General features: G+C 36.1%; 2 non-coding genes across 2 annotated transcripts; both read right to left on the bottom strand.

Moving 5' to 3' along the window:
• Window positions 1-835: 835 nt before the first annotated feature.
• Window positions 836-909, bottom strand: TRNAW-CCA (transfer RNA tryptophan (anticodon CCA)). The gene has a single exon. It is a non-coding gene; the product is annotated as a tRNA-Trp (tRNA).
• A 165-nt stretch (window positions 910-1,074) lies between these two features.
• On the bottom strand, window positions 1,075-1,148 carry TRNAP-UGG (transfer RNA proline (anticodon UGG)). The gene has a single exon. It is a non-coding gene; the product is annotated as a tRNA-Pro (tRNA).
• Between the last annotated feature and the right edge of the window lie 4,610 nt (window positions 1,149-5,758).

Below are 5,758 nucleotides of genomic sequence, written 5' to 3'. Positions count from 1 at the left end.
TATTCAAAGATAATTTCATTTTTGAATGAAGTTACACGACACAGTTCTTCTGACTATTACTTTACTCACGAGTTGCTCAATGAATCTGTTGATTTGAAATCCCGACATTGGTAGATGTCACAGATGATAAATCAATCTTTTTTTTTTTTTCTACCTCTGCTACTCTATCTTTGTCAGTGCCGTCTATAATGACTGATGAATCAAGAACTTTCAATTGGAACTGATTCTGTCAATTGGTATTTTTTCTGATCATCACATCTCGCAAAAATTGAAACTTAGGTAAGTGCTTTATAAACATATGTAAAAAAAAAAGAACGTATCTCATTTAGCTCCTTCATGCCCACTATAACTAGTTATTTCGGTTTTCTACTAGCTGCTTCAACTATAACCCCAGCTCTATTGATTGGTCTGAGCAAGATACGACTTATTTGAAATTAATTGAATGAATAATTCATCAAAATAAATAGTTCTGTGAGATTTCAGGTATTCGATAGTTCCTTCCCGCGTTAATTACCAATTCTTGATCATTGAGATTCATGGGTGATTCGGAGTAATATTTAGGGATAGATATTACCTCTATTTTTACCCTTTCCAACAAATTGAAATGATTGAAGTTTTTCTATTTGGAATCGTCTTAGGTCTAATTCCTATTACTTTGGCCGGATTATTCGTAACTGCATATTTACAATACAGACGCGGAGATCAGTTGGACCTTTGATTGAGTAACATCTCTTTTTTGATTGACCTCCTTCTTAAGCTGCAGGAGGTCAAATTCAGGTTGCAGTTCAAGTTAGTAAAGTTATTTTATTGTGATTCAACATTACAAAAACAGAATCACGCTCTGTAGGATTTGAACCTACGACATCGGGTTTTGGAGACCCACGTTCTACCGAACTGAACTAAGAGCGCTTTCTTATGACAGGAGATACAACTGTAAAGAAAGGGATTCTTTTTGTACCCCCAATACACCTTGCATGCATGTAGTATCATAAAATGCAAAATTATGTCCAGTCCAGTCCAATTTGAATCGATCTCAACTGATCCCTCGTTACTGCCCATAGGAGAAGTAATAGGTAGGGATGACAGGATTTGAACCCGTGACATTTTGTACCCAAAACAAACGCGCTACCAAGCTGCGCTACATCCCTTTCAATTGTTGTACAGTTTCATTGTAGGGAATCCTTGTCTTGTTTTCCACATCGTTATTTCCTAATATCTAGAGACAATTTCTCTTGCCATTTCTTCTTTTTGATTTCATATAATCAAAGAATTATATACATATGAAACCTAACGTATAAAAAAATGAATATTTATCGGTAATGCTCAGTAAGAAAGGGTCATCTTTTTCTGTTTTAGGGACAAGTAGATCTAATCCACCGGATTATTGTACATATTCATTTTCATTTTAGTTCGGGATTAGGGATTTCGTGTACAAATACAAGTGATCTTTAGCTACAGATACATCTGATCATATATGTATTCCAATAAAGAAGGAGGATTTTCAATGCGAGATATAAAAACATATCTCTCCGTGGCACCTGTGCTAACTACGCTATGGTTCGGGTCTTTAGCAGGTCTATTGATAGAGATCAATCGTTTATTCCCAGATGCGTTGACATTCCCCTTTTTTTCATTCTAGTTATTGACATGGGAAGGGGTGAAGAAGATTAGAGATACAACAAATTCTCTGTGACTAATCCACCCTTTTGAATTTTTTTTTTAAGTTGTTTAGGAAGGAAAGAGAAAGAAAAGTGGATTAAACCTCAGCGAAACTCGGGCTCAGCATAGAATTAATAGAGGGAGAACAGAAATAGAAATGTGGGTCTAGGACAGGCTGTTCAAGAGCATACAAGATAGTAAATGAAATACTGACTGGGATTAGAAATAATGGATAGTTAGAAATAATTGTATTACTTATTATTACTCTATTGATTGCAGCGAAATCTTTCATAATTGGATTTCGAGTTATCAGTTAGCAACTTCTATTTATTTTTCCTTCTTTTCGTATTCTTCGATTCAGATCGAAAATAGAAGAGTGGAGGGAATCCAAAATCCAAAGGAGGTTCATGGCCAAGGGTAAAGATGTCAGAATAAGAGTTATTTTGGAATGTACCAGTTGTGTCCGAAATGATTTAAATAAGGAATCGCGGGGCATTTCCAGATATATTACTCAAAAGAATCGACACAATACGCCTAGTCGATTGGACTTGAGAAAATTCTGTCCTTATTGTTACAAGCATACGATTCATGGGGAGATAAAGAAATAGATCGAACAGAATAGAATGTCTGTTCCACCCTTCCAAGGAACAGGACAAAATTACATATAGATAGATATATAAAATATAAACAAATCAAGTACTATTACTATTTCGGTCGGATCCGAAACCGAAATGAATGAAGAAATAAGATTTTAGAGATAAGGAATAAATCATGGATAAATCCAAGCGACCCTTTCGTAAATCCAAGCGATCTTTTCGTAGGCGTTTGCCCCCAATTGGATCGGGGGATCGAATTGATTATAGAAATATGAGTTTAATTAGTCGATTTATTAGTGAACAAGGAAAAATATTATCTAGACGAGTGAATAGATTGACCTTGAAACAACAACGATTAATTACTATTGCTATAAAACAAGCTCGTATTTTATCTTCGTTACCTTTTCTTAATAATGAGAAACAATTTGAAAGAACCGAGTCGACCCCTAGAACTGCTGGTCCTAAAACCAGAAATAAATAGGCCTACTTCTCAATTGAATCAAAACTCTAATTGGAATTCAAACTCAGATTGAGGTTTTGTTCGAAAAAGCCGAGATACTTGATTGTCGCGTCGTAAGAAAAAAAAAAAAAGAATGAATGGGGAAGAAAAAATATTTTTTTTTATTGAAAAGTGTTCGTTCATTTCTAATATTTATCATATTCATTTCTACTCTACCTTCCCGGAGTTCATTCTCCGGGGAACTCCGTTTAAATCATTTCGGTGAATTCGTTCCAGTCGCCTTATTTGATAATCTCATTTGAAATCATGTAAATGCAATTCCTATTTGATATAGCTATTTGTGCAAGTATTTTACGATTAAGAAGCAACTGCCTCTTGTACAGATCGTGCATTAATCGACTATAACTATAGGATACCCCATTTTCACGAGTTACTGCATTTATCCGAGTGATCCACAAACGACGAAAATCTCTCTTTTGCCTGCATCTATCCCGATGACTGGAAACCAAAGCTCTCATTTTCTGTTGAGTAGTAGTTCGAGTAAGTCTTGAATGAGCCCCTCGAAAGGTTGATGCAAATAAACGAATTTTTGTTCGACGTCTCCGAGCTATATATCCCCGCCTAACTCTGGTCATTGAATCAAATGAAACCTTGATGAATAACTAATTGATTTCTTTTCTTTCAGTCATTCTTTTCCCCTCCCCTAGTTTATTAGTAACAAAACGGATTCTTCCGATGTATAAAATAAAAATTCCAATGGCTTTTGCTACTATGACCTTCCCAACCACGATTTTTGATTTCTTCCAGGCATTTCACCTCGGAATAAGAAATTGTACCGATATTAGATATAAAATATCTAGTAAATAGGTAGTAATAAATAGAGAAAAATGGAGAAATAAATAAATAGTGGCTTCCATCGTTTCTATGATTACTTCTTAAACGGTGAGGTCCTCTCTATACACCGGAGCTCCTTCCCCCATTTAATCAATGTTATTAGTAACTTGTACAGTTCACACTCTTTGGCTCTACCCATAAAATTATCCAGTATATAGGTCTTTTCACAATGAGATCCATCCATACAGTGACGGCATTTAATTATGAAGGTTGGCTAGGTAGCTAACCCTGTTAGTCCGTTCTTGCAAGAGTAGAAGCATAATCTTTCTGCTTTTAAAATACTATTTTCCCCGCTTAATGGATAACCATTTGCTACCAATGGGGAATTGATTTTCATCTCAAATCGAGGTGATTGGATTTGCACCAATGGAAACCATAAATTCCATACACAATAGAGGTATATGATAGATCTTTATTTTGAGATAGTGAATGGAATGGAGTTCTTCCATTCTATCCTACTCATTGGTACTGGTCATTGATACTGGAAAAATCGTCTCATTTGTTCCAGATCATGATCTGAACGAGTCGCACATACACCCTAGTACATGTTCCTCGACGCTGAGGACATCCTCGAAGGGCAGGGGATTTCGTGACATTTTTGATTGGCTGTCTTGTGTTTCTAATAAGTTGTTTAATAGTTGGCATGCTGAATCGTATACAGAATGGGCTGGTTTAGATCGATCCTAACCGGATGATTATGAATTACTTCCATTTCATATAATATTTTACCAGGTTAAGAAGATAAAATATCAAATCACGGCTCATTCGAATTATGGTTCGAAATGGAATCAAGAATTTATGTGAAATCCCCGGTATTTTCGACCGCGACAACATCAACAATGCCATGGGCTTGGGCTTCTGTTGCTGACATAAAAACATCCCTTTCCATGTCTTCGGATATAACCCATAAAGGCTTGCCGGTTCTTTGTACATAAACCCTTGTGAGGGTTTCGCGGAGTTTCAGTAGTTCTTCCGCTTCCAGGATAAATTCTCCTGTGGGTGCCTCATAAAAAGAACTAGCAGGTTGGTGGATCATAACCCTGATGATATAACATAATGAACGGTTCCTCTATCTCGCACGATCGGTCGAAGGGAAGGGATAAAGAATAACAAGAATAAAAAGATAGAATTAGAATTGAACAACCGTACAGGCATCTTTTATGCATTGCATACGGCTCCGCAATGGAATTTCCTTTTCCCTTCCATCGAAGAAAGAGACAAATAGAATCCATCAGACCCAGATCGTTGAATGATCCATTTACCATCTTTCCTTTCGGAGGAGTCAAAAAATACTATGATGGTTCCGTTGCTTTATATATTTATCTCGTCTGTGATTCAGCAATCCCAAAGTTTCTTTATGATCCGATCAAATAAGGAAAAAATGATCTTTTTTTTTTTTCATTTTCGTACTCTTTCATAACATAAATATCGGAAAGAGGCTTCTGGTGTGAAAGCAAAAAAAAGGTTTGTGACGCTGAAATGGACCCCCGATACATAAGATCAAATCGTAAATAACCTTTGTTTCATACTACTATCTCGATATATAATCTCATGTTATGTTATGAAAAAAAAATAATAGTTTGCTCATATCGAACTCGAAGTGCCATGCTATTATTACTTATTATTCATATTCCATATGGCGAAGGCATAGTCTTCTTTTTTTTTTCTCAAATAAAAAAAAACTCATTGGCGCCAAGCGTGAGGGAATGCTAGACGTTTGGTAATTTCTCCTCCGACTAGGAGAAAAGATCCCATTGAAGCGGCTAATCCCATGCATATTGTATGTATGTCTGGTGGCACAAATTGCATAGTATCATAAATAGCTATTCCTGGTATTACCCATCCGCCGGGAGAGTTTATAAACAAATACAGATCCCTGGTATCATCCTCTATACTGAGATATACCATGAGACCAACAAGTTGATTCGAGATCTCGCTATCAACCTCTTGTCCTAAAAAAAGTAATCTTTCTCGATGAAGTCGGTTGATTAGGACAAAATTGTATCCCTTAGGAACCGCACACGCACCTTTGGATGCATACGGTTCAAAAAATCAAAATTGCGAAAAAAAAAAAAGAATTCATTGAACTTATCGAACTAACCCCTCATTGATGTATTCTTTCATCGAGATCCAAATCACGATGTAATTT

This window comes from Tasmannia lanceolata, unplaced genomic scaffold, assembly GCF_043159265.1.
Source record: "Tasmannia lanceolata isolate RefF3 unplaced genomic scaffold, GAP_Taslan_0.1 ptg000574l, whole genome shotgun sequence".
NCBI classification, from domain to species: Eukaryota; Viridiplantae; Streptophyta; class Magnoliopsida; order Canellales; family Winteraceae; genus Tasmannia; species Tasmannia lanceolata.
The sequence above is the reverse complement of the archived record's forward strand: the minus strand, read 5'-3'. Positions and strand labels throughout refer to the sequence as shown.